Consider the following 10,245-nt stretch of genomic DNA (forward strand, 5'->3'; position numbering starts at 1 on the left):
GGTAAACACTGTGATACCACTGACAGGGTCCTATCTGCTCTCATATTACTGCCTGGCTGAAAATCAGAAGAACTAGAGGGCCCATGACATCAAGATATAGGCTCCATCCTGGAATGATTTATTTTGTTTCGGTTTATTTGTGCAGATATAAGTTTAAATGGTATAGAAAGATATTGTGGAATCCCTAGAAGTCTACAAGGTGTTTACAAGTATTCTCATTTGCGCACAAAAAGATTTACGCCCACATGTGAATCAAATTCAGTATTATATATTAACAGAAATCAGGTGGACTTCATTGTTTTTCTTTTTCTCAAAATCATAGCAGTGCCGAGCTGAAATGACAAACACAAATACAACTGACTCAGCCCCGTGCACACTCCCTCATAAAAGAAAGTTCAAGTCAATGCAAACCACAGAAAACCAGATCTTTCCTGGGGAATATTAAAGCTAGTGCTGAGTGTCTGTGATGTGGCCCCTTCATTCCCTGCACGTCAGCTGGCACTCAGTTAAAGGTGAGGCCAGGGGGGACCAAAATTGCTCTCCATTTCTATGTATCCCAATTATTTTTACTAGTGGTGGTGGTTAACATAATGTGCTACGTTACCAAATTTTCCTGGAAAACCAAACTGATTACGCCACAGCTGTCCCTCAGCCTCAAACAAGTCAGTGTTTACTTGAACCCTATGGAGATGGGACTGTTGTGACATACAGCTGACCTCAATCTGGTGTTTCTTTTTTCTGTTTTTTTTGTCATTTCACCTCTTTATTCTTTGACTGTAACTACATATAGTACACATAAAGTGTGAATGACATCCATGCAGCAGTGAGTGCTTGTAAGACAACTTACAACAACACTTCAATCAGTATATAAACAGGTTAAGAAATGCAAAATACACAACTGATAATCTGATATGACATTATTTCAATAAATATGAAGAAGAAATGAAATGAAATGAAAAAGTAACCACTCCAGTCCTACACAGAATTCAATCCAATGAAATAATAAGTCGAGTTGAACATGTGTCTTGGTTGTATACAATAAATGTACATTGAGAGCTGAACTGCTTTTGCACAAAACAAAAATTGCAAATAACATATTTTGTCTTTTTTTCTGTCTTTAGTGGATTTTAAGCTTCAGGAAACAAAGACTTTGTTTTAACATAAGAACACATACTTGCCCATCAAGGCAACAACTAAACCAACTTACAGTACATTTAAATGTGTCTCCATTATTACTGTCACTTGCAATCATTATTTCTTAGGTGATTTGGTCAGTGGGCTTCAACCCTGATCATGATTGCACATAGGCTGCAAAACTGAAAAGTGAGATGGATAATCCCTTCTGCAGGACAGGGCAATATTTTGATTAAACAGAGGAAACTGTGTCTGGAGTTTTCATTAAAGTTGAGATGCAATAAAAATGCCCTTTAGACCCTTGTAGATCACATCTCTGGACATTTTGTGCACCTATTTAACAATATATGCCAAAAAAGTATTAAAAAAAGTTTAAAAAAAAAAAAAAAAACTTCAAATAGACTGAATCACCATGACGTCACGCAAACAACCATCATTTCCACGTAGACAACTGGCGATTGATTTGAATTGCAGAGATATGTAAAATCAGGACACTTGTTTATTTCTGTCGTCATATTTTAGTCACCCTAAAAAATCAATATTAGTGTAAATGTACGCTATATTTGAACATTACATTGTGGTAGACCAGCAACTCAAGTGGTCTAGGTAAAATGATTGTTTTTGTCAGTGAAGTCTGGTGGCTTTGATAAAGTTTCAATTCCCCATTGGAAAAGGCTGTCTTCACAGCAAAGTAAAGTGGTTTGAATATTCTAAACATATCATTCACTTAAAGGGGAACTTACGTTTTTTTCAACCTGGGCCATATTTTCCGATCTACTTTTGTCTAAGTGAGTGATAGGATGTTCAATATTTGACATTTCTCCAGTACGAAGCTAGGGTTGACCTGCCTGCAGCCTATGCACTATATTGAGTAATAGGGCACTCAGACAGCATCAAACAACGTCAAATTATGTCCACTAAAAGTGCATTTTTTTTCCACACAGATAGGCTCGGATTGTTAGTATAATTATCCAACAACATAACGGAAAGAAGAAATGAACGTCTGTCTTTACCTTTAGCTGGAATTGTACATATTTGTTGTGGCAAGTCAAAACACTTCCTCTGCCTGCTCCCTCTCTTTCTCTCCTCGTCCCTCTTCAATGAGCTCTGTGTCCGTGTACATCCGTGTACTCCATGTTCAAATAAATATGTGCGGTCGTCAAATTCAAATGGCTCTTCCAGATCCAGTTGGTCAAAATCGGGTAAAAATTCAGCCATGACTACTCCAAACAGTCGCATTTGTAAGCTTGCTCCAGCGGTAACTTCCTGCAACAACTCAAGTCTTGCGAGACCAACTACCGTAAAACACCATAGACTGTATAGTAAAACACCAAAGAAGAGGAAGAATCTCACGACACGTGAGATTTCAGAGCCAGACTTTCACTCTCTGAGTGAGTGTTTTGACTTGCCACAACAAACATGTCGGAATTTTTACCCGGTTTTGACCAACTGGATCTGGATGAGCCATTTGAATTTGATGACTGCCCGTATTTATTTGAACACGGAGTACACGGATGCAGAGCTCATTGAAATTGAAGAGCAGAGGAGGAGAGAAAGAGAGGGAGAAGCAACAGGCCAAGGAACATGTCCGAATCCAGCTAAAAGATAAAGACAGACGTTCATTCCTCCTTTCTGTTATAATGTCGGATAATTATACTTACAATCCGAGCCTATCTGTGTGAAAAAAATGCACTTTTAGTGGACGTATTTTGACGTTGTTTGACGCTGTCTGAGTGCCCTATTATTCAATATAGCGCGCGCTCATGGGTTGCAGGCAGGTCAGTCCTAGCTTCGTACTGGAGAAATGTCAAATATTGAACATCCAATCACTCATTTAGACAAAAGTAGATCCGAAAATAGGGCCCAGGTTAAAAAAAAAAAGTTAGTTCCCCTTTAAACGGGCATTGATTTTTGATTTTTTTGGTGGGCCTTTATAGGTGACTACTGAGGCAGAGTTTGCTCAGCACTGATTTTATTTACATGACTTGAGGGTTTTCTTCTTTTTTGTTCTTTCTCTTGTCAAAGAGTGATCTGTAAGAAGAGATTTTTTTCCCACAAATTACATTACTATCAAGCAGAAAAACTCAGAAACAGCTTGAAAATCAAAACTAACCCTGAGTATGATTCCCTTACATCAAAGTGTTACGTTGAAACTAATGTCCTGATAAGGTCAGAGAAACCACATTTAATAGTTTACCAGATCTGAAGACATTTTGTGACAAACTGAAATAACAAATGGGTCCCAAGTGTTGGTGTGTTGCTATTATCTGTCAGCGCCTTGCCAGGCTTCACCTTTTGTCTCTTTCCTCTCCGGATCTTTTGTGCATTGTGAACAGAGCATTGCCATCAGAGAAACTGCTATAGTTTCTCTGCAGCCTGTACAGGCTTCCATTTGTCTCTCCCATTTTGTCTTGTTTCTCACTTTTTTCTTTGTGGCATGATAACTAAAGATTTATCATCTCTGTTTTACAACTCACCAGTTAGGTCCACTTTTCTCCCCTTGCTGTCTGGACCAAGACTGTCAGGCCTTTTGCACAAAAATTGTTCAACCTCTAGTATCTTAAAGACTGTGATAAATGATCAATAAGGGGAAGTGATACAACACTGGATCCGGATCTGGATTATCAGCCTTTCACTTCTTTTTATTGGAACAGATTTTTTTGCCTCCAGTGTATCCACTCTGTTCCTCTTTTCATCTGGACTGAGGTTGTTTGGCCTTTTGTATTAAGATAAAAAAGTCATTTCAATCTCCAAAGTCTTAACAGCCACAGTTAATAATTAATACAAGTTATATAACACTAACTTTCTGATACAGCCTCCTATCCTTATATTGGAAAGTTTTTGTTTAGCCCCTGGCTGTCTTTGATTCTTCATGACTGCAGTCCACCAGAGTCTTAAGTATTCCATTTGAGTGCATTTGACTCTGGTGGACTCTCCATCGGTGCCCTTTGAGCATTGGGTAGCCATCTCCTGTCAGGCCTCTGCTGGAATCCTCAGTGGCCAAGTCTGTTGGACTTTGACGGATTCCCCTTCGGTGACCCTGGAGTACCCAATACTAGAGTTCGTCACACAGGAATCCACCTTCTCGTCGGCATCCGTTTTTTCTTATTTTATTGTTTTTAGTCTTCAGTCAGACTCTGCTTAGATCTGGTACACTCCTAATAAGTACCCTTGGAGCATTTGATGGGTCTAATATCCCTTCGGTGGCCCTGGAGCAAGGACTATTAAAGCTCCTCACTAGGGGGCCTCCTGCTCTTTGGCCACTGGTGTATTCGTCTCTGTCTTAGACACAATGACACAACCTGATCAGCACAGCCTCAGGCACTTAACTCCACACCTCCTCCTCCTGGCAGCTAACTCCTCTGAAAAAGTCCATCAGCGCTGCTTCCTCCTTCTCTTCAGTGAGATATTTTAACTGTCAGATCTGTAGCTTTGACAGGGTTGCAGCACAGAGGAAGTAACAGGCTTTAATTCTTTGGATGAGTTTTGGTTGACATATCCCTCCTGATTAACACTGTCAGTCACCGTCAAAACAGTCAAAAGTGGTAAACCATTTTTGTGCTGGTAATCACAGCTGTGGATTCCAGTCATATTACTTAAACATATTCTGTTTGTATGCTTAACTAAAATTAACCAATTTATCAATGTAAAAATCATGTTCTTTAATAGTCATAAACCACGTTCATATCACTTCTGACTCTGACTGGGAGGGGGGGTAACAAATTTCTCAGGGGGCCCATGCTTCCACTGTCCACGCAATGTTTAGTTAACTGCTCCCAGCAACCCCGACACAGCTCCTGCACTGTGCTGAAAATGGTGTGGGCAGGACAGGTACGGCATTTAGTGCAAATGTGACATATGACATGGCACTGAGTGGTTAGACTTAAACTAAATACACCCCTCCCAAACAGGACAGGTCAAAAAAATCAAGGATTTTGGTCACTTTCTTTTTCTATTTATTGAATGTCTCAAGAACTTTTCAAGGAAATATAGTATAACTACAAGGTTATATTGGTTAGATTTTATATTTAATTTTGCTTCATTGATTGAAACAGAGAAGTTAAAACTATATCATGAGAACATGAATGATGATTGTATAGTGACATTTGATGTAATGATGGACTAACACACAGAAATGAGTGCTGCACCTCTTGGAGACTCTGCACTAACAGGAAACCTCTCGCCCATTACAGAAGGAAGATATTTCCTCATCTTTAACTGACCTCAGGACGCACACTAGGGTTTCCAGCCTTGCAGTGCAGCGCCAGTGTGATGTCACGGTAACTCACTGTGTAATATGCTTCACCTTAGCTGTTTTGAGAGTATGAAGTAATGTCTGTCAAGGCCATCTATCCTCACTATGCCTAATTCTGCCACTTACATAAGATTTCTGGACTGGAAAAAAATGTTTGTGACAGGACCAATGGAGAAACAAGAAAAGCTTGGTCATGGTTTAATTGTTTTTTTGGCATGACGACCTGTAAACAAGACTAAGCCTTCAAATTCATGAATTCCTAGCTTGAAAAATAACCCAAAGTGTTAGTTAAAAAGCATGTTTACGTCCTTAAACTGTTGCTGCCCTATTATGAGCTTCATATGTCATTAGGAGTAAATTTGATATAATTGGTAATGAAATAGTTTTGTTTTTGATTGAAACCACTGCGTGTATAATCTGAAGATTTCTTCCTGCACCTGCCACGGTGGTATTGTAAAAAAGACTGTGGCAGAGAGTAATGCATTACTTGGCGTGGTGAAATTCAGGATTTTCTGGCCCAAACTCCAATTTGAACAAAATTCCAACCCACTGACATTTTAAGGCACTTTACAATTTTCTCCCCACCCACATATGCAGCTGCATGGTGATGGAAGACTCTTGTTCCACTGAACAACTGGCATATCACAAGACACTTCATTCTCAATCCTCTAAAGGCTGGTAAGGTATTTTATTCATTTCTTTTATTGGGTCAGTGTTCAAATTAGTCAGCTTACTCTTACTATTCCTGTAAATTCACCTAAAACATCTATCCAAGGCATAGCCAAGGTAAATTGAAATCTGTTCTTGTTCCATTTTAAGTACGGTTTAATGCATGGTCTTATTTGAAAGGAAATAGTGATGTGACGTTCGTGAACGAGCTGAGTCTTTGAACCATCTCTTTGAAGTGAACGAGTGAACCGGCTCCTTAGGGAGAACGAGCCAGTTTCTAATTTCTTTATTTGTCTAGTTTGCATGTTACCCATCATGCAGTTTGGACATGCTGGAACAAGTCTGAATTTAGACTATAAACTTGTTATTGAGAGCCCTTTTGGCCGTGTTTTGGGATAGGGGGAGGTTGTTGGTTATTCAGGTACTAACGGGACATGTTCTGGACTGTTTTGTAAAATGTTTGTGTGCGCGTAACCATGACACTTTATTCACGTCGTGTTGATGACCCCCCCTCAGTTAGAAACAAATGGTAGGAAGCTAACCCACTATTCACTAGCACTTGCTTGTATTGACAGGCTTGTTGTTTATGAAGAGCATTGCTATGGCTACACCAAACTTTATATCTGTGGAGTCTATTCTGGATCCACGTTACAATATCTAGACCACATGATGTGATAAATCAGCAATGCAATTCGTCGTTGAACCCACTAACACCCCCCCCCCCCCCCCACCCCCCCCACCCCCCCCCACACACACACACACACACACACACACACACACACACACACACAGAGCAAAAAAATAAAATGAAACAAACGGATGAACTGCATCTTTGAACCGGCTCTTCAAAGTGAACAAGAGCCAAAGAACTGGCTCTCACAAGTGAATGAGAAATCCCATGACTAAAAGGAAACACCCTGAAGTCACAGAAAATCAACATTTTACAAGTGTTTCTAAGGTTTTGTCCAGGCACATTCAGGAAGTGGAACTTTTTTTGGCATCATGTGCTCCATAATAACTTTCCCAGAAATGAACAGGGCCCCACCTCCAAAGCTGTATACGGTTTTCTTTAAACATCCATGGCTACATGCAATGACAATAAAGGCATTCCAATTCTAACGTGTTTCACTGATGCAAACACAAGTGGACAGCCAAGACACATCGCTGTTGATGCCTGTGTTTATAATGCATCTCCAGCTGACAACTTGTGTTCAGATTCCATTACTGCCCAAGTCACTTATGCCAGAAGGGCAAAGGACCATGTGCACAGTTAGGCCTATTACATCTATGCTTGCTAGCCACATTAGCGGTTGTGTGAGTACAGCAGGAGATATCGCTGTCAACAGTATTTAATCTCGATTTTCCATAGGGCAAAACGATGGACAGTCATGCAACACTTCATCCAACTCAACATAAATTGGGCAAGTTATAGAGTGGTGGCTCGCTGTTACCAAAACAACCACCACATCCTGCACTGATGGCGTAGTCCTTGATGGGGACACATCAGGATGTGTTAGCTTTTACACCACAAAAGATATGTGGTCAAATGCGTCTCAGATAGTCTTTGCAAAATGTTTGAGTGATCGGATCATAATGCATCTTGGTGGTCCATTACACTTGTATTTAAAGCTGTCCACTTGTGATTGGATCACCCAAGATGCATGTAAGTACCAGGTATAGATAGAGCTAATGTGATTTTGCCAGGGTATCACTGCTATCAGCCGTTATACCTTATATCTCACTTAACTGTGGGAGATCTATCCATACTACCTAACCATCTGAATCGTCACATCTCCTCCAGTGCAAAGCAGGGTAGTACAAATGACAGTAAATCACAGAACACACACAAATTTATACAAGGTTGGTGGTATGTACTTAACAGATCTGTGGAAAAAGCGTTAAGTAGTTTTTGCAGACCAAAACAAGGATTTATGTGTTTCCCCCTCCTTTCTAAGGCAAATATCATGTTTACAGTACATGGCCTTTACTCTTGTTCCTACCTGACCAAATATTTTCCATGACTTTATATAAGAGACACTGTCCAAATAGCACGTGCAGTGCTTTTCACAGGCATGGAGCATTTAGCAAACCGTGTCTATCTGCTGTGTACTCTGTTTGCTCTGTCACTTACACTGTTATGCCTTCAAGTTAGGGAAATGGAAATGTTTTCTTACGACCACTCCTCAGCATTTCTCCACTCACAAATGCATTATGATTATATTATGTGTACGCGTCGCTTAGCAACTCCAAATGAGTGGGCAATAGCTGAACAATGTTGGAACGTTTAATTTTACACTTAAGCGGAACGACCTGATAGTGCAGTGCTGAGAGATATTTTAACTGGTCTCCTGAAAGATCCATCTGTCAAAGCGTCATTTAGTCGAGACAAATGGAATGCCACAGAAAGGTGGTCACATTTTCCACAGTCAGTCATTTTCCTCACTCATGGATATAATGCAAAGGAGAGGAGTGAAAAGAGGCCTAAATTTGGATTCTGATACCAAGCACTAAACAACAGACTAATGAGGCTGTAGGGTCGAGAAGAAAAATAGGTCTCAAAATGATTTTTGATAAAATAGCAGGATTTGTACTTTATAAAACTGTACCTCAACAAAATCAGTATTCATTAATATTCTCCACACAGAGGAACATTTGTTCCTTCTAATAGATTTAATGAGACATATTTAACTTATAAAAGTTTTTTTAAAAAGTACGTATCTGCAGTGTTTGGGGAAGCAGGCTCAGTTGCAGATCAGTGAAAGCAGATTATCATGTAATTACTCCAGAGAACACCAAACAGCCCTGCAGCAAAAACTCCGTCCAGCTTTGTTTTATCAAACAGTGGCTGTACACGAAGGGCTTGGGCTGAATGTGATCCAGTATCCAGTGGTCACCTTAACTAGTATGTAATAAGATGCTCACCGCCACAGTCATCTCTATGAATACCTGGCTCTGTCCACTGTGGTGCAACAATAATAGTTCAAACCAATGGCCAGAAAAAAATGTTGGCATTGTACGTTTCTACAAACCACAGATACGTCACATTTGCACATTATTATGTAGCAGATACGTTGAAATTTTATAAGTCAACAACACTGTGGTTAACATGTAGTTAGATTCAGGCACAAAAACAACTTGGTTATGGTTAAGAAAAGATCATGCTTTGTCTTAAAATACCCGGTTTTACAACCCTGACTGGAAACACTGCGATCTCGCTAAAAAAAACAACAGGTTTTGTAGGTTATTGGTCTTGAACAGTGGTCTGCAGCTTGGCAGACGTCTCACCTAGATGACACACTATCCACCAGCGCCTGATGAAAAAGTCAGCTCATTCATCACGTCACTGTAGAAATGTTGATACATATGAAACGTAATCGTGGTTTGCAGAAATGTACAATGCCAAAATTGTCTCCAAGTGACTGGGCCATCTAGTTCTATAAGCAAAGTTAGCCACACAGTAAAAATTAGTTGTGTTGATCCAGTAATAAGGTTTGTTAGAAAGTTGCACTAATCAATATTTTTGGAAATTATAGATCAAATGTGTAATATAAAAAGGTGTAAGGGAACCAACAGAAGATCACCTGCATCTACCATATGGAGATGCATATACCTTACCCTTAGCTCTGCGGAAAACTGTAGCATCTTTCAGCACACTGTTTTGTTTTTTTACGGCTTCACTCTCATCAGCCAGTTCCCAGTTTGGTTTCACTCCGGCTGCATTCAGCATGCTTAAATGTTTCCTAACTTAATAAGGATAAGTGTTAGCTAAAGGTTAAGACAGGCCTCCAGGAATTGATTTAAGTTTCCTAAAATGCAAGTCAAACTTTGAGTGTAAGTGCACATGATCACATCTGAGTATGTGTGTATCTCCAGCCAGTAGTGAAAGTGCTGAGCAAAGATGGGAACATTCAGGTCTGTGTGTTTCCTCCAGGAGCTCTGGCTCCCTGTCACAGTCCACAGACATGAGGCTCAGGTGAAATGGAAACTGTGAACTGCCTCTGGTTGTGAATGTTTCACTTTCTGTTTGTGTGTTTGCTCGCCTGCAATAACAGCCTGGCAAGCTGTTGAAGGTATTTCCCCACCTCTTGCTGAGTGCATGCTGGATTAACCAAATGTTGCTGTTACCCCCTGATCTTAAACCTTTACCCCTCTGACCCTGTGTAGGAATAAAACTGACCACAAAACAA

This window comes from Epinephelus lanceolatus, chromosome 14 (genome assembly GCF_041903045.1).
Source record: "Epinephelus lanceolatus isolate andai-2023 chromosome 14, ASM4190304v1, whole genome shotgun sequence".
Lineage (NCBI taxonomy): Eukaryota > Metazoa > Chordata > Actinopteri > Perciformes > Serranidae > Epinephelus > Epinephelus lanceolatus.